The sequence below is a fragment of the Hyaena hyaena genome, unplaced genomic scaffold, assembly GCF_003009895.1.
Source record: "Hyaena hyaena isolate Hyena2069 unplaced genomic scaffold, ASM300989v1 scaffold_1329, whole genome shotgun sequence".
Lineage (NCBI taxonomy): Eukaryota > Metazoa > Chordata > Mammalia > Carnivora > Hyaenidae > Hyaena > Hyaena hyaena.
In genome coordinates this window covers 186,176-205,969 of record NW_024081957.1, presented here as the reverse complement: position 1 = coordinate 205,969, position 19,794 = coordinate 186,176, and the positions used below count along the sequence as shown (strand labels likewise).

At 39.4% G+C, this 19,794-nt stretch overlaps 1 protein-coding gene and 1 pseudogene across 5 annotated transcripts in view; one reads left to right on the top strand and one right to left on the bottom strand.

Moving 5' to 3' along the window:
* Window positions 1–6,477, bottom strand: part of LIPK (lipase family member K) — a 57,179-nt gene extending 50,702 nt beyond the window's left edge. For 3 of the 5 annotated variants that reach the window (XM_039223330.1, XM_039223337.1, XM_039223332.1), the window contains exons 1-2: window positions 6,380–6,477; window positions 5,452–5,526 (exon numbers count right to left, since the gene is read on the bottom strand). The gene's annotated coding sequence lies outside the window, so the exon portion shown is untranslated. Of the gene's footprint in view, window positions 1–5,144; window positions 5,164–5,451; window positions 5,527–6,379 lie in introns of those variants that run through there. The other 2 variants (XM_039223333.1, XM_039223335.1) reach the window with 2 other exon arrangements.
* Window positions 5,978–6,779, top strand: LOC120225108 (annotated as a pseudogene).
* Window positions 6,780–19,794: the final 13,015 nt, after the last annotated feature.

Below are 19,794 nucleotides of genomic sequence, written 5' to 3'. Positions count from 1 at the left end.
GAGAAAGGTTGATTTAGAAAAAGACAAGGATGCCTTCTCTCACTGCTTCTATCCAACATAGTAATGGAAATCCTAAGCAGAGCAATCAGACAGGAAAAAGAAATGAAAGGCACTGGAATTAGAAAAGAAATATTGCTGTCTCTATAGATGATATGCTGCTTATATAGAAAATCCTAAAGACTCAACCAAAAAACTGTGAGATGTAACCAACAAATTCAGTAAAGTTGCAGGATACAAAATTAGCATACAAAAATTAGTAACATTTCTATTAATTACCAATGAATTATCCAATAAATAAATAAATAAATAAATAAATAAATAAATAAAAATAAAATCAATTCCATTTAAATAACCTCAAAAACAATAGAATATTTAGGAATCAATCTAACCAAGTAGGTAAAAGACCTCTATTCTGAAAACCATGACAATGATAAAAGAAATCAAAGAAGGCACAAATAAAGGAAAAGTATCCACTGTTCATGAATTGGAAGAAATAATGTTGTTAAAAGGCCAATACCAGCAAAAGCCATTTATAAAGTCAATGCAATCCCTATCAAGACTCCAACGACATTTTTTATGGAAGTAGAAAAAACAATCCTAAAATTCATATGAACCACAAAAGACACCAAGTAGCCAAAACAATCCTAAGAAAGAAAAAGCAGGAGGCATCATGCTTCTCTATTTTAAAACTGTACTGTAAAGCTATAGTAATCAAAATAGTGTGATACTGGATAGGAACAGAAGAATAGACCAACAGAACAGAATTGAAAGCTCAGAAATAAACCCAAGTATATACAGTTAACTAATATTTGACAAGGGAACCCAGAATCCTCAAAGTAGAAAAGACAGTTTATTCAATAAATGGTGCTGGGAAAATTGGATATTCATATGTGAAAAAATAAAACTAGACCCCTATCTTACACATTCACAAAGATTAACTCACAATAGATTTAAAGATTTGAATGTAATACCTGAAACCATAAAATTCCAGAAAATATAGGAAAAAGTTCCTCGATATGGGTCTTGGCAATGATTTTTTGATCTGACACTTAAAGCACAAGCAACAAAGTAAAAAAATGAACAAGTGGACTACGTCAAACTAAATAGCTTCTGCACGTGTGCACACACACACACAACAACAACAACAACAACAACAACTACCAATAAAGTGAAAAGACAACCTATAGAAAGGGAAAATATTTGCAAACTATATATCTGATAAGGGGTTAATATATAAAGTATATAAAGAACTCCTACAACTCAGCGGCAAAACAAACAATCTTATTTAAAGATGGGTGAAAGACCTGAATAAACATTTTCCAAAGAAGATTTAGGAATGACCAACAGGTAAGAGGCTCAGCATCATTAGTCATTAGGGAAATGTAAATCAAAACCACTATGAGGTATCACCTCACACCTGTTAGAATGGCTGTTGTCAAAAAGAGATAACAAGTGTTGGTGTGGATGGAGAGAAAAGGAACCCTTGTGTGCTGTTGGGATTGTAAACTAGATAACCACAATAGAAAACAGTGTGGAGGATCCTCAAAAGATTAAAAATAGACCTACCGTATGATCCAGTAATTCCACTTCTGGGAATGTAACCAAGGGAAACAAAAACACTAACTGGAACAGATGTCTACACCCTCATGGTCATAGCAGTATTATTTACAATAGTTAAGACATGGAAACCACCTAAATGTCCATCAACAGATGAATGGGTAAAGGAGTTCTGATTTATATGATTTACATCAGATATACATATATATGTATATATATTATTTAGTCATTAAAAAATGAAAAATCATGCCATTTGCAACAAGTTGGCGGGACCTTGAGGGCATTATGCTCAGTGAAATAAGTTGGACAGAGATCTCATTTATATGTAGAATCTAAGAGGAAAAAAAACCTTATAGAAAAAGAGATCAGATTTGTGTTTACCAGAGGCTGAGAAATAGGGGCCGAGGGAACTGAGAGAAGGGAGTCCAATGATAGCTTCCAGTTCAAAGGTAAATAAGCACTAGGGACGTAACGTACATCATGATGACTATAATTTCCAGTTCTGTATTACATACAGGAAAGTTGTTAGGAAACTAAATCCCAAGAGTTCTCATTATAAGGAAAAACAGTTTCCTCCCTTTTTCCCCAGTTATTTATATTCTGTCTGTGTGAGATGATGGACATTAACTACACTTATTGTGATGATCATTTCACAATATATATTAAGTCAAACCTTTATGCTGGACACCTGAGGTTCATAAAGCAATGAATGCCAATTATCTCTCAGTAAATCCAGAAAAACAGTTTTGAAAAGTTGTTTGCACCCATTCCCTGTTACAAGTGTTGGCTTCCTCCTTCCTCTCTCTTTCTGATGTTGGCTCTTAACATACTCTTCCTGTTCATTCTCCGAGCTTCCTTTTCTTTCATTCAGCTTAAATACTTAAAAGTTCAGCTTAGGTTTTCAGAAACAAATTCCTAGTGACTTCCTGATTTAAATTTCTTTTCCATTAAGGAGGGAGAACAAAGAAAAAATTCTGAACAAAGAAAAAAAATTAAAGGAGTACAAAAAAAAACCAGAAAAATGAACACACATATTCAAAAGCTAATTCCTTGAGGAAAAATAATTGTATAAAATAAAGATAGGAAAAGCAATATACAAGATTCAGAGTAAGAAAGGCAATGCAATTCTTTGAACAGAAAGGATTTAAAAACAAATTTAAGGGGATGTTCTAAGACATGGGGTCAGCATTTCCGAAGTGTGTAACTTAGAACAACAGTCCTACAAAAAGATTAGTTAAGCAACAAAAGGTTCCTGGGTTCTTGATCGAACACATTTAAAACCGCTTTCTGTGGTTCCCATGGAGATATATAATGCACGTTAGCTTTATGGACACTTCTGGATGAAATGGAAAACTTTATTGTGAAATATAAATGCTTAACTCTAGAAGCACTAAAAAACCTGAATAGATCCTAGAAAAAATTTAAAAGGCAGGAAAAGATCCCATTGTGAAAAAAACATCACTCCTAAAGGAGTTACAGATTATAATTTTATCAAATCACTAACGGACAGATAATTCTTAGGTCATTTTAACTATTAGAGAGCATCAAGAAGATTTTTTCTAATGCATCTGATGGATTAGAATAACCCGCATTAAAAACAAAACAAAGGACACCTGGGTGGCTCAGTTGGCTAAGCATCCGACTTCGGTTCAGGTCATGATCTCACGATTCGTGGGTTTGAGCCCTGTGTTGGGCTCTGTGCTGACAGCCAGCTCAGAGCCTGGAGGCTGTTTCAGATTCTGTATCTCCCTCTCTCTTTGACCCTCCCTTGCTCACGCTGTCTCTCTCTCTCAGAAAGAAATAAAACATTAAAAAAATTTTTTTTAATTAAAAAAACACAAAACAACAACAACAAAAAGTTAAGGGCAACTACAACCCTTAAAACCCTTAAAAATTATAAATTTTGGCACACCAATGCTAGTGAAACATGAGCAAATCCAATACACCAAGCAGGGTCCATTCTAGCTATGCAAAAGTATATAACAAAAGCTTTCAGTATGAAAACGCATCTTAATACCAAGACCTTGGAAGAACACAATATAGGCTTGTATAAGATGTGTGGACAGAGGGCACCTGGGTGGCTCAGTCGGTTAAGCCTCCAACTTGGGTTTCAGGTCATGATCTTGTGGTTCATGAGTTCGAGCTTCATGTTGGGCTCTGTGCTGACAGCTTGGAGCCTGGAGCTGCTTCAGATTCTGTGTGAATGTCTCTCTCTCTCTGCCCTCCCCAACTCTACTCACTCTCTGTCTCTGTCTTCTTCAAAAACAAGAAGAAAAGAAAAAAGATGTGTGGACGAAGAATTATTCCCCAATGGCATCAGAGTAACTGACTAAATATTTGGAGCACAATAAGGCTAAAAACTTGCATCATTCCAAGTATCAAAGGAAATTCCATGTAAATTAAGAATTTAGTTTTCTGAGGGGGACTCTATGAGGGAAATGTTGCAAGGAACGCAAGGTACCAGAGACACCACCACAAGCATGAATCCTACAGAGAATACAATGGCTCTAAACCCATATTTTTCAATAATAACACTGAATGTAAATGGACTAAATGCTCCAATCAAAAGACATAGGGTAGCAGAATGGATACAAAAACAAAATCCATCTATTTGTTGTCTACAAGAAGCTCATCTTAGACCTGAGGATACCTTCAGATTAAAAGTAAGGGGATGGAGAAATATATACCATGCTACTGGAAGTCAAAAGAAAGCTGGAGTAGCTATACTTATATAAGAATTTAGATGTAAAATAGAATAATATAGAATCAGAAGGAGATGTAGGGAAATACTATTATAATATTTCAGTGGAGAAGGGCTTTCTAAATATGACACCAAAGGTGGAAATTATGACAATGAATCATTAATGAAGTCATGTAAAATCTCAACAGGTCTGCATTCTTGAATGCAGCCTAAAGAATCATCAAAAGCAGTGAATTTAGAAAAATATTTACAACTTACACAATAGAGTTAATCATCTTTGTATACAAGGAGTCTTTAGGAAGCAGCAAATAAAAGCACCCAATTTGAAAAAATATGAGAAGTTCTGATATGAAAAGTTGCACATAGGTTAAATATAAATACATTCATAAATGTATGAACGATTGTTCAAATTTGTTATGGATTATAGAAAAGCAAAATCACACATTAAGAAATCACCTGCTTCCCATAAAATTAGCCACTATAAAGCATCATGCCCCATGGGTATCAATGACCTTGGCAGAGCAAGTGGTTGAGGTCCCGGAGCCTGGAGAGGCTGAGAGAACCCCAACAGCCCACACACGTGCCCTAGGTGTGTGGCCTGAGTCGGGGAGTTACATGTGCAGGTGTGGGTCAAGGACAGGGGCTAGGTGATCCCGCATCTCACTCCTTCCAGCCCGGACTTCTAAGCCAATGTAAATCCATTACATTGAACAAGCAAGGTGTCCCGGATACAACTCCATTTTTGTTTCTTACTGCTTTTATAAATCTGCCCGATGGAGCTATTATTCCACTGTCCGGATGACCACTCAGGAAAATCCCACAACTTCTCTGAGACATTACGAAATTACCGCGACTCGATCTTGACTTAAAATGAAAGTCTCTGTACCTTCCCCACTGGAGCCTGCGTCCAAGCAGCCTGAGGTCAGAGCCTGCCTTCGGAAAGGGAGTGTGTCGGTTCACACTCTCTCTTCTACCTTTTCTTTTCAAGTTCTGGAACTCTGGTTTCTATTGCACTTGAGCTGGGACACAGAGGATAAAAGGGAGCAAGTTCTTAGTACTTGTCCTGTTGTGTTGCCAGTGTTTTCTAGACTTGATTGTGTTGAAAACGGACTTTCGTGCGGGATTCTTTGGAGAAGCCTATCTGTGGCCCCTTGGACAACGCGCACGCATCTCTGTTCCAGACGCTCACTTACCTCTGCAGCTCTCCGTTATTTGGCGTTGCCTCCCGTCTCTTCCTGGGGTGGTTCTTGGTCTTCTGGTCAGTCCTCCTGATGAAAGACGAGCATATGGCCACTGTCTGTCACGGGCCCCCCAAAACCCCCTTTTTTCTGTCTCAGAAAGCAGCCATGCAGGGCACCTCTCCATCTTTAGCTCTGCAGGCGGACGCGGACACCAGGCTGCTGATTCCCAAAGTGCAGGGAGGGTATAAGCACATCAGGATCTCCAAGCCACCCTGCTGGTGTGAACTGAGGGGCAAGCAGGTGCATCTCCGTCCCTGGGGAGGGGGAGAGCGTGGGGTGGGGGGAGGAGCGGATGAGGAGGCTTCACAGCACAGGAATACATTGCTCCCAAACTCCGCTCCTGAAATGCACAATCGATGACCTTTTTAGAGCCTTGAGATGTGTGTTGGAGGCGGTCACTGAGAGGTCATGACCGCTGGTTAACTCGCAAGCTGGACCCCAGGGCCCGGAGGCTCCTCACCTCCTCCCGTGCCCTCCGATGGTGCACTTTGCTTGCCTTCTCGAAGTGGAAGCTGCCCAGGAGAACAGCCTGGGAGGAATGCGGCGTCGAGTCCCCGGGGCCGCGTACTTTAACCGAATCCAGGTTAGTTCTCTATAGAAACTTTGAAGAATCTTGGGGTGCCTGGGTGGCTCGGTGGGTTAAGCCTCCGACTCTTGGTTTAAGCTCAGGTCATGATCTCATGGTTCGTGGGTTTGAGCCCTGCATGGGATGCAGAGCCTGTGTGGGATTCTCTCTCTCTCTCTCTCTCTCTCTCTCTCTCTCTCTCTCCCCTGCGCGCTCTCTCTCTCTTTCAAAATAAATAAGTGAAGTTTAAAAAAGTTGTTTTTTTTTTTAAAGAAACTTTTAAGATTCTGTGGGCGAGTGCGGAGGTCTACTCACCTTGGGGCGGTTGAGTCAAGCTTGAAAAGTTAAGTTTGTCGCCTCATTAAACCTGCTGCTTACCGTCCTCGGTGCCCCAGAGCAGGCTGCAAACTGCTTGCAGGATGGGCATTCAGAAGCTCTCCTCCCCTTCCAGACTGAGTTTTAGTTGAAAGGAGTGCAGCCGGAACTGTAAACAAAGGAGGCATTGTGCTTCCAGAAAAAATCTCAAGGAACACGCAAGGCAGGCAGCAGGAGTCATTGTTGGACGGGCTGTAAAGGAAAGTGTGGACGGATTCCGCCAGTCAGTGTGGAAGCTGGGGGTAGTTCTCTCCCAGTAAGCAGGCACCAACGTAGCTCTAGATGAGCAAGATGATTTCTTTTTAGAGATGGTGGCATTCTTGCAAAGTATGTAGACTGAAGTAAGTCGCTCATGACGTGGCATCCCATGAAGCTGCCCCTTCTAGTGAATTCTGAACTCTTTCATCATGTGAGAATCGCCATGTCTCTCTCTTATAATAAACTATGGCATCCCAAGCCCCAAAACAAACAAAAATGGAAAAACCCACAAATAGGTGCCTGTTAATCTGTTAATCTGTAGCGGGCCCCCCGTGTCCTCTGTGTAGGGGGCCAGTTTTCAAAACAACAATCTAAGAAGTAAAATGATTTCTCCTCCTTTCAGGGCAGGTCTTGACTGGGAGTCTAGGCTTTCAGTCTGGAGTCTTTCTATTGCGTTAGGTTTCAATAGAAGTTCCTGTTTTAACGTCCCCGAGAGCGATTATGCGTCTAAGAATTTATTAGTTAATTTTAGCTCACTGAAACCCATTTTGGAGGTCTGGCCTCCAGAACTGGAGACAGTAAATGTGTGATGTGTGCAGTCACTATGTTTGTGGCATCCCGCAGTGGGAAGCTAATATGTTCTCTATGTATTTGTGTGTTTCTGCTGCTAGATTCTGAGCTCCTTAAGGGTACGGACATTGTTTCATTCAAGCGCAATAAAGTGGAAAAGTGAGAATGCTTCGATGTTAAAGTTTGTCCAGTTTGAATTTATTAGAGAAAGCAGTTAAATAGGTAGCTGATGCATTAACAGTCATTCCAGTCTTTTGAAGTACCAACAAGAAACTGGGCTTATCACTTTTCTTTCGTTAATTGTTTGCATGTAAATTTTATGTCAAAAGAGAAAAAAGAGGTTTGTTTCCAAATTCAATTGACAGTCATATTAAACTTTAACTTGCTCTTGTCTCTGTCCATCAGTCTTTGGGTGCTTCATGAAATTCCGTCATAGAATCATGGGATTTAGGGCTCATGGGATCCTCAGAGATTATGTATTCTTATTTCTTCGTTTCAAGAAAACTTGCACTTTTAAGAAGCTTCAATTAACTGAAAGCTTGTGTCAGAGCTAAGGCTACAACTGGTTTTGTGTTAAGTATTAATTTTATTAACTTACTATCTTCCTTAATTGAAAATCACAAGGAATATTACATGTACACACACACACACACACACACACAGATTATTTACAGACCATTCACAGATTCTGGAGATTTTGAGGTAAGTATATCTTTGAAGGACCATTTTTTCCCCAGCCAACCACTAGCATGCAAGCGGGTTCAATAAAACGTGTCGTCTTTTCTTCTCATGTCGAGTCTGGCTCTGGAGTGTCAGCTTTGTCGTGTTTTATAGCTCACAAGTGTTGCATACATTCTTTTGAATATATCGAATATTACTGGACAACAATATTTTTTGAACAGGATTTACTCATTTAGAGACTTATAATTTTGTGCTAGAAAGTTTGAAAGGCACACAAGTGACTATAACAAAACTGATAAAACAATTTTTGTTGTTGTTTCAAGAAGTACTCTGGTTGCTGAACGGAAGTGAGTCCATTGGAAACATTGGGCGCCCCAGACAGTGGAAAACCACCCTTTGAAGCATAAATTCATCTAGTGATCATTGGGTATATATTAGTTGTGTTAGTTACATTTAGGCATCTTCATGACGAAGGTTTTCACTTCAAAAGCGATTGTGACGTCCAAGCCTTAAGACCTTCTCGTATAAGGGACACGTCAGGGTTTAATTATGGAAACCAAGTGCTCTGAACACAGCAGTACACTGGTGACTCCAGGCTTCTGGGGTGATGTACACACTAGTTCCCCCAAAGGCAACATGCTAGGGCAGCAGGAATAACCAGTTTTTTCCTTCTCTTTTCCAGTGTCTTTTTTTGTTTTGTTTCTGCGATTTTTTTATTTTGAGAATGAGGACAATTATGGTAATTATAATGATCCAGCTACCATTTATGGAACATCAGCAATGGGCTAGGCTCTATGCTGTGTTTTTGACCTATATATTTTAATCCTCACTGCAATCCTGAAATGTATGAATGATTGCTCTCGTTTCCAGATTAGCAAACAAACAACCTGTGCTTGAAGAGGTTAAGTCGTTTCTTTAAAGCCGCCCACCAAGCAGGGGTGGGAGCTGTGCTCTTGCTCTGCGCACAGTAGACTCTTACTTGTAGAATGAGGACAAAAAGTAAGGGTGAGGAGGTACACAGTGTGCCGAGGACTGTGCTTGATGTTTACCAGGTGCTAAATAAATGCCAGTCCCCTTTCCATTTTAGGGCGGGTGTGGATTATGTGTGTAAGTATGATTGGGAAAGACCTCATCATGAGTTGGCAAGCACTTGGAGATGGAGCATTCTGGGAATTCTGTATTTTTCCTTCCCACACGAGATCCACTCCTTGCCTGGAAGTCATTGCGATTGGTGGACATATCTCCTTCCTGTCCGATGCCCTTACTGTCCATGCGGAGAGTAGTTACCAAAAGGAGTCCAATCCAGCCACCTTTCTGTCTCCTACCTAATCCTTAGGTAGAGCAACTACTGATACCACCTCCATCCAGTCTGCATTTCTTAATCTTCTCTTATTGCCAAAACCTTTCTCCCTGCCTGACTAGCAGCAACACCACTCTCAGAGTCTCTGCACCTGGCTTAGTGGTTTCCTGAAGCTGTGTGGAGGGAGGAGGGCTCCGCACCACAGTATATGAGCATGCCTGTGTTGGTACTTGCTGGGGATGATCAAAACTGGGGCTGCTCCTAGGGACCAAGGAGCACCAGCATCCCTGGGAGCTTGTTCAAATGCAGCATCCTTGGGGGTCCACTCCAGGTGTACAGAGTCAGCACCCTGGACTTGGGTTTCTGTGTTTTTTTTACCATGCTGTCCAGGAGATTGTGATGTCGACTAACATCTGAAGAGCTCTGCTGTAAAGCATCGTTTTCATAGGAAAATGTGTCACAAGTTCCAAATGAACCATTTAGAAATTGGCATTCAGACACAGCCCATTCTTAGTGTAGGTGGTGTTGGTTTTACGAAGAGAAGAGACAACCACTTTTTTAAGGCAGAGGTCTATTGGTGCTGTCTCCGAGGGCCAGATGGTAGAGCCCCCCCTCCACCTCCACCTCTTCCAAACTCAAGACAATGATTTAGCTGTACATTCTTGGCCAACATAAAGTTTCTATGTGCATCTGATTTGTGAGGTCGGAGAAAACTACAGGATGTGCAGAAATGCCGAAGATTGGCTTTTTTTTTCAAACGTAGGTTTATTCCTGCCTCAACACCCTACCTCAGCAGTTATTTTCACTTAAGCAATACCTATATTCAGAAGGACAAACTATTAGTAGTTTTAATGAAAAGGCACATGCTTATTTCTGTTGTTGCTCTGTTTTTTGGCTTAGCTTAATTAACCTGACTTTTAAGTGCCCCTTTCTGCCCAAACTTGATTGACCAAAGGCAAATCCAGATCTTTGCGTCTTTGTATTCTTGAAGCATTCAGCACGGGCTTTTGCACATATTAACATTCACTGGTTATTGCATTTCCTCAAGAGGAAATGCTTGAGTTTCATTTTAGACAGCAAATTGCTCAATGCAAAAGAAAAACTCCTAGAATAAGAAAAATAATAAAGTGATTCCAGGCAAACAAGCAAAAACAATGAAATAAATAGCTTTGTTTTACTTCAGTTTACTTAACATTGCTCCTTGCCCCTGATTGTGAAGGGTGATATATATACTTAAAAGTAAGGTGGTGAGGGGATGTGGTGGGGGGCTATGTTCTAGAAGATGTATCAGAATCCCTGAGGGTGACCAAATTCATGCTACCCATGGAACCACAAAATTTCTAGGAATATTTTGAATAAGAAATTAGAGAAGGGTGCCTGTGTGGCTCAGTCAGTTGAGCATCTGACTCTTGATTTCAGCTCACGTCATGATCCCAGGGTCATGGGATTGGGCCCCACATCTGGCTCTGTGCTGAGCCTGGAGCCTGCTTAAGATTTTCTCTCTCTTCCTCTGTTCCTCTCATACTTTCTCTTTCTCTATAATAAAAATATTAAAAAATTTTTTAAAAATTAAAAAAGAAATGAGGGAGACCCATATATAGGAAACTACACACTTTTACTAAGGGACATCAAAGACAACTTGAACAGAAGTCCAGACACACAATTTTGAAGAAGATTCTGCTTGAAAAATGATCAGTTCTTTAAGAATTATTGAAAAGGTTAATACAATTTTAATGAAAAGCCCAGTGATTTTGATTTTGCAAACTTGCTGGAAGTATAAATTCTACTAAGAATAAAAAGACAAGACTATTTGAGAATATTTATTTAAGACTATTTACTTAAGGGACACCTGGGTGGCTTAGTCAGTTGAGCATCCGACTTTGGCACAAGTCATGATCTCACGGCTTGCAAGTTCAAGCCCCATGTCAGGCTCTGTGCTGACAACTCAGAGCCTAGAGCTGGAGCCTTCTTCCGATTCTGTGTCTCCCTCGACTCTGTCCCTCCCCTACTTCTGCTCTGTCTCTCTCTCTCTCTCAAAAATAAGTACACAATTAAAAAAAGACTATTTAGTTAAAAATATTCAAATGAGAGTAGTAAGATGGGTCTTACCAACTATATTTTAAGATGGACTTAAGGTTATTTAAAACTAAAAAGTAGAGCATAGTATAAGAAGTGACTACAGACCTATGAAGCAGAACAGATAGACAAAAACAATTGTAAACTAGTAAAATATAATGTAAAATATGTTGCATAATATATAATAATGTCATATAATCTGTAGAGAAGAAGGGCACATGTCTAGACTTAAAACATGAGGCCTCCTAGAGCAAAAGCATTTCACTTAGCAAGAAAGGATCAACAGAAAGCATTTTCAAAGTCTCAGATGATAGAAAACCTATCAAAGATTGATCCCATTAGTCATGAACTGGAATCTGGATTCATTTCAAGCTCTAAAGCCAGGGTTCTACTATTCTTTCTTGCAATAAAGAAAAAAATGATAAGGGATAAACAAAGGGGAAGAAATCTCATTGGCTCATGTTTATATCTTCTATACAAACCAACCACGGCTTTAAGATAAGTATTGTAAACTATTTCAGTAGCCAAGATTCTGTTATTAAGAACACAATTGTTTGTGCTATTTGGTCCAATCATTTCAGATGGACCTAATTTAAGTCCTCAGTAATCATCCTAAATGAATTTTCTCATTTTGCTGTGTATTTTAGTCCAGCTTTCAAATACAAGAGTTGTATCTTCGATCATTTGCAAGGAGGATCTAAGAGATATCTTTGAATGAGAACATTTGTGTAATCACTTGGGAACACATGAGTGACTTCGTGCTGGTGTCTTCCTTCAAGATAAGTGGCAGACAATATGCTTCTCAAGCAACTACCTTACTATGCTCTTGATGATCAGAACTCTTCTGGAAAGATTGGTCTTTCCAATTCCACCATACTGTTTATTCGTAGGGTACGATAGAGATTCCAGAAAGAGCTTTAAGTCGTTGATGAGGATACTTTGCTCATTTGGAGGTGATGAAAATGAAATCACATCCTGACATTGAAAAAAGAAGAACCAAACAAGTCCAGGAAGAAAAACCTCCCCACCACATACTAATCATTCTTGAAGGCATACTTTGATATTTTGATAGGAGGGTGGAAATTAGGGAATGGCCACACCTTCTTGAATATGTCCCACCATGATGGAAATAGACCTTTCCAAGGGAAACCCAGAAATAAACTGGATTCTGAATCAGGAGTTAAGCCTTCTGTTGGTTAAGTCAGAAGTTAGAAAGTCTAAGAGGCTCCTTATGTTGGATTTGATCCGGAGAGATGGAGTCACTAAACTAAGGCTTAGGTATTTTGGCTCTGGTGTGAGGGTGAGGACGGATGGGAGTCTTGTGGTATTGACGAGATGTAGGAGGAGATGATTGCTGGGAGGGACTAAGGGGTAGAATCGTATTAGAAGTGTAGTGTTTGCATAAAGACAAAGTTTACTGCAGTCATTTGGGGAATGAAGATAAACATTAAAAGGTAAATTGGGGTTATAAATTGGGTATACTTTATGGTCTTAGAGGAAATGGTTTGCACTTGGCAAAAATAGAATCAACATAAAGTATTCTCAAGGATGGATTACATTGTCAAATGGGAGAATATCATCAATAAACATGTGGGCAGAAAGAAATAAGAAAACAAGAAGGAAAAACTGGTATAGATAGAGTTTTTTTTTGGGTTTTTTTAGTAATCTCTATACCCCACATGGGGGTTGAACCCACATCCCCAAGTTCAAGAGCCACAAGCTGTACCAACTGAGCCAGCCAGGTGCCCCATATGGAGTCTTAAGATAGCTGTAAACCAAATCCAATCTATGGGAGTGTTTATGCCTTGATTTGAATGAACTATAAAAAAACACATTTATGAGTATTTCATGGAAACGTGAACATTGCCTGGGTCATATTAAGAAATTTTTTATTTGCTTGGTTTCTAGAGGGTGATACTCATACTGTGGTTATGTTTTTAAATTTTTTAATGTTTTAAAGCTATATTATAAAACATTTCCAGATGAAATGGTATGCTATGTTTTAAAACATTCTGTTGCTGGTTGTGTTGGGGGTAGAGATGAAATAAAGTTGGCTGTATAATTTAGGCTGAAATATAGATATTTTGGCTGAGAGATATTTGGGGTGTCTATTTTCTCAATAAATAAGTAATAAGATGATGAAATAAATGGAACTCAGGGAATTTTAAGTTTTGTTTCAAGTTTAGAAATCCTTCTGGGAGGTAAGCCTATCCGGAGTGCGTTTGCTATTTACATGTGATTTTAAGAGAGCCTGGCACATTAAAGAAATGGACAGGTTAGCTACATGGAAGAAATTAATTGTTTGTCAATAAACAGTAAAGGTACCAAGGAGGCACATAATGATAAGTTTCAGTGATGGAACAAGAGCTCTAATGTGTCTGCTGGAGCCAGGCAGTATAGGACATATAATGAGAAGCGATCCAGTGTCCCTGAGATGACACTTTACCAGTTAAGAAGCAGCAATAAACACTGTTACACATGCCTGCTGTATAGAACAAACTGGAAACATGGGAACAAAGGCAAAAATGTACTTTGTAGCAGAGCATCATGTGAAAGACTTATTTGTATTAGAACTTGATGCGTTCGTATGGGATTTTGACAAACTCCATCAGGCAGATCTAAATTCAAATCCTGGTTCCACTATTTGGGACAAGATTTTGCACACACAATTATTTTTTTAAATGTATTTATTTATCCGGAGCACATGGGTGGTTCAATTGGTTAAGTGTCTGACGCTTGACTTTGGCTCAGGTCATGATCTCACAGTTTGTGAGTTCGAGCCCTGTGTCTGGCTTTTCGTTGATGGCATGGAGCCCGCTTGGTATTGTCTCTGTCTTTCCCTCTCTGTCTGACCCTTCTCTGCTCATGCTCTATCTCTATTTCCCTCGAAATAAATAAAACAAACGTTTAAAAAATTAAATTTATAATTTATTCTAGAGAGACAGCACACATGTGCATGAAGGAGTGGCAGAGAGAGGAGAGAGAGAATGCCAAGCAGGCTCAGAGCTGTCAGCACGAAGCCTCATCTGAGGCTAGAGGCAGGGCTCGAACTAACAAACGATGACATCATGACCTAAGCCAAATCAAGAGTCAAATGCTTACAGGCTGGAGCCACCGGGCGCCCCTGCATGCACAATTATTCTCTACATGATTACTTTGTACAACTGGTATATTACCAATTTGCAGTATTTTTGTGATAATTGTGATGCCATACATAGTGTGCTTAGCCCGGTGTTACTTTTCACTATCTTCTGTTTGTGAATTACTTTAGGACTTAATTCCTAATCTTTTTAAAGATAAATTTTCACAATTTTTAATATTGGGCCTTACCAGACTAAGTACAATGGGCACAAGAGCCACCTATTGACTAAATAGAGTAAATGCCTTGGATAAGAGGGAAATCCTAAGCAAACCTCTAAATACATATTCTAGCGGCAAATTTGGGTAATGGTATAGTTCCTGCAAAAGTCCTTTGTTAAAATCAATTGTGAATATGAAAATATTTCAAATAACAGTAAGTGTTTTTCTCCTAAGAATAAGCTGCATGTTTGGGTGCTTATGGAATTAATTTCATGGAACAGTTCAAATTTAGAGCTGTAAAAACAAAACACTGTCAGATTCATGACAAGTCTGAGATAGCCAGGGAGCACAGCTATGTATTAATGGTATAGATTTATGGATCTGCGTGTAATCTGAAATATCTAATACTATTAGGTCATTTAAAACTCAATTTTGACTTCAAAAAATTTTTAGAGCTGAACAGTATGTTATGGTAGATGGAAAATTATCAATGCTTTTTCTTTCTCTTTTCTGTTATTTATTTTTAATGTTTATTTATTTTTGAAAGAGAAAAAGAGAGACAGAGGGTGAGTGGGGGAGGGGCAGAGAGACAAGGAGACACAGAATCTGAAGTAGGCTCTAGGCTCTGAGCTGTCAGCACAGAGCCTGACATAGGGCTTGAACTCATGAACCTCTAGATCATAACCTGAGCCGAAGTCTGAGGCTGAACCAACTGAGCCACCCATGTGTTCCTTTATTTATTTTTTAAAAGTTTATTTGTTTTGAGACAAAGAGAGAGTCTCTTTGAAGGGACAGAAAGAGAGGGAGAGAGAGAATCCCAAGCCACACAGGGCTTGAACTCATGAACTGGGAGATCATGACCTGAGCTGAAATCAAAAATCAGACACTCACTAAAAAAGTCAGACAGAGAAGGACAGATACCATATGTTTGCATGTATAGAAGGATTAGGAGGAACTTAATGGAGGACCATGGGAGAGAAGAAGGGGAAAAATAGTGGGGGAGAGGGAGGGAGGCAAACCACGAGAGACTCTTGAATGCTAAGAACAAACTGGGGGCTAATGGGGATGGGGGAGGGGAGGAGAGTGATGGGCATGGAGGAGGGCACTTGTGGGGATGAGCACTGGGTGTTATATGGAAACCAACTTGACAATAAACTATTAAAGTAAGTAAGTAAATAAATAAGTAAATAAATAAATAAATAAATAAATAAATAAAATAAAATAAAATAAAATTAAATTAAATTAAAATAAAATAAAATAAAAAGAGACGCTCACTGACTGAGCCACCCGGGTGCCCCCAGTGCTTTTTAAACAATGCGCATGTCTGTGCTTCAGACAGCACATCTTGGAGCTATAAACTGGTATGTCATTAATATCAACACTAGGCACAAGGTTAACATTAAGATTATTAAGGCAATGCCATAAGCAGGATTTTACCCCCCTATTATTTCATTTGTCTCCTTTGTTTCATGTCTGCAATGTAAGTATAAAAGTCAGGAAGCAGAACCACGTTATGAGAATTGTTTCTAATAAGACATAAGTTACTGGGGCGTCCGGGTGGCTCAGTCGTTAAGCATCCAACTTCGGTTCAGGTCATGATCTCATGGTTTCTGAGTTTGAACCCTGCATTAGGCTCTCTGCTGTCAGTATGGAGCCTGCTTGGGACCTTCTGTCCTCCTCTTTCTCTGCCCCTCCCCTGCTAAAGCTTGATCTCTCTCTCTCCCTCCCTCTCTCTCTCTCTCTCTCTCTCTCAAATGAACATTAAAAAATAAAATCAGGAACACTGGGAGTTAGCCCTAGCAAGACTTCCAGGTGATTCTGATGTATGTTAAAGGCTGACATTAGCATACTATTCTTCAGGGTATTTCTGCACGTCTCAGGTCAATTTTCATTCCAGGCTTTTTCTAAAGATGTTTTCATGGCAAACCAAATCCTCTGCCTTAGAGAACAGAGGTAGTATCTCTCTTTTTAGGAGAGAGGGCAGGTTTGCTCCTGACCAGTATCATGAAGACAGTGTCCCTCCCTGGGCAGAGATTGGATAGGTTGCTAGCAGCCCCCTTTATAAGTTTGGGGGGGAGTCATTAAGCTTAGGTTCCTCACCGTGGTGTAGAACCACTTGTGCAACGTCCATCTGGGTCGGCATTCACGTCATCCCTATGGGACTTGGAGAACAAGGGCAAGGTGGAGGTCATGAGGTCTGCTGTGCTGTAGCAGAGTCCTTTTTCTCTGACCTGGGAGCTTCCTGTCTTCTGCCAGCACTGATAACATTGTGGCAGGCTACCTTGATAACTTGCAAGACTGTTTCCATCCTTGACTGCGTAGAGCTACTGGACCACCCCGACGCTCAAATGAATAGCATCTTTCTCACTCTTGTCCATTCTCTTCTAAGGTATCACTTCCCAAAGGGACTTTTCCTGATCGCTCCATTTAACATAGTGCCTTGTGTCCTTCCCACTCCTCTTCCCACTGCTCTATCCATATTATCAGCGATTATTATTACCTGATACCATAATAGATGTCTGTTTATATTTCATTATCAATCTTTACCACTCAAATGTAAGTTCTATGATGGTAAGAGGCTTGTCTTTTGTTCCTGCACCTAGAATAGTGTCAAGCTTTGTAATAGTTTTTTAACATGTTTTTGTAAAATGTTTTATTTATTTACTTTGAGAGGGGAGGAAGGGGCAGAGACAGAGACAATCTCAAGTAGGCGCCACACTGTCAGCGCAGAGCCCGACTCAGGTCTCGATCTCAGGAACTGATAGAGCCAAAATCAAGAGTCCAGTGCTTAACTGACTGAGCCACCCAGGCATTCCAAGCTCTGTAATTATTTATTCAATATCAATATATTATATGTAATTTAAGCTTATTAAATGAATGTAAATATTTTCTACAAGCAAGACAGGTTTAATAGAGGAAGAAGCTTTCTATTTTTTTAATTTTTAAAACATTTTTTAAAGTTTATTTATTTATTTTGAGATGGGGAAGGGGCAGAGAGAGAGGGAGAGAGAGAGAGAATACCAATCTCAGAGAGATTCAGAGAGAGAATCAGACTTTGGGCTTGAACTCAGGAGCTGGAAGATCATGACATGAGCCGAAGTCAAGAGTTGGATGCTTAACTCTTGACTGGAAGATCATGACTGAGCCACTCAGGCACTCTGAACAAGAAGCCATTTCAAAAATGTAACCTAATAGATCCATTTTGGCCTGTTTTGATAAGTTCAGTCACATTTTGTGATGAGATGCTTCAAAATGAAGGCATGAAACAGAAATTAAGGTCACTAGAAAGGGATTATTAATGCTTATATGAAATTTTTGGCAGAATATTTATTCAAGGGAAAGTAATTCTTTATCTTTTTCTTTTTTTAGATTTTTAAAAAATGCTTATTTATTTTTGAGAGAGCTCAACCATGTGAAGGGAAACAGAAGGGGACAGAAGATCTGAAGCAGGCTCCATGCTGAAAGCAGTGAGCCTGATGTGGGGCTCAGACTCAACACCATGAGATCATGACCTGAGCTGAAGTCAGTCACTCAGCTGACTGAGGCACCCCAGCTGCACCCAAATAATTCTTTTTCTGACTGTGTGCCTATGTCTGTGCACACACATTCTAGGTAGTGTACGTATGTGTGTATAAATATATGTAACATTTTATAAGTATATGTATATTATACCAAGTTTATTATGTATACAGATATATTTATACACATATAAAATAGATAGCATGTACTTATAAATATAAGAACTCAAGTATTTATAAATATATGTATTTTTACTTAGATATATATTTTTAGACACACATACAATGAATATATATTTTCCAGTGTTTCGTAACATATGTTTATGATGAGGAGATAAGGATTTACAAACAGAGCCACTTGAGTCTCCAGAGATATATTGTACCTCAGCACTTAATAGGACTGACCTTGCTACAGTGACACAAAGTGAACAATATAGTGGTAGTAAGCAGGTGGTCTGGTACTACTTAGTCTTCTGGCATCCATGAATTATGTGGACTTCAATAAAGATCAGTGGATTATTAGAACTTGCAGGGAGATCTTGAATTGAGGAACTTTAAGGAATGCTAAATGCTGCTCTGTAAGCCTGAGCTCCCAGATATGGCAAATTAAGTTAAGGATCCCAGGTCTGGACACCCAACTGGACAATATGATAGATGAGAAGCTGGAAAGAATGAGCAGGCCAACCATATGAACACAGGAAAAAGAAAGAATTTTCCCGATGCTTTTCAGTCTTGGAAATCCATCTTGAAATCATTACACAAGAGGGTTAAAATTCAGAGAGTTACAATTCATTAAGGAATGTAAACTGTATAATTATTAAAATGAAATAATCAGATGGAGGCCAGCTGGTTCCTAACATCGCATCTAACTTGTCTCCATAATTGTGTATAAACTTAGGCTTCCTGTTTTTATTACTGTGCCTTCATTAGTTTACTAAAAGATAATCAGGCTTTGAGGAACTGATTGATGCCAACCGAAATCACAGAAAAGACCTGAAGACCCAGAATATCAACGCTTTATGCATGCAGAGAAATGATCTGCTATGTAGTAGAGCAGACACTTACATTGGCTGATTGACAAACTTCTCACTTAGTAGTTATTCTATCTTGACGCTAAGTTACTATAAGAAGATTGTCTGGAACATAAGAGCAAAGAAACATGCCCTTAATAGATAGTGCCTTGGAGCTATAAAAATAATAATATTGGGTGGTATTGATTTGGTGCTACTACTTATATTAGAATGTCTGGCATAGAGAAACCACACAATGGGTGTTTGTTCAATGAGTGAATATGGAAATCCTCCCAACAACTCTATGAAGTGAATACTTTCATTTTTTCCACTTAGTCTCAGGAAGGTAACTCCTTTTTTCATAAAATAAATTACCGATCTACACTTGAACCAGGGTCACCTTGGTGTCCTCGTTCTTGTTGACAACAGTTTTGTCCTGCTGCTTTCTTGGACACGCATATATTCCTCTCTACCTGCAAACGGACTAGGATACATTCAGTTTTAGGTTCCCATGTATCCTTACTCACTGGAGGCCTTATCATGACATCTCCTTCTTACGAGACCTTGAAATGTTTTACAGTTTATTTAGCTTTAATTGAATGTTCTCGATGGCATTTTGGACTCACTGCTATTACCAGCAACCTATCTGAAAACCAAATTCTTAGGGTGGGTTATATAAGCAGATAGCTCATCCCATCTGCA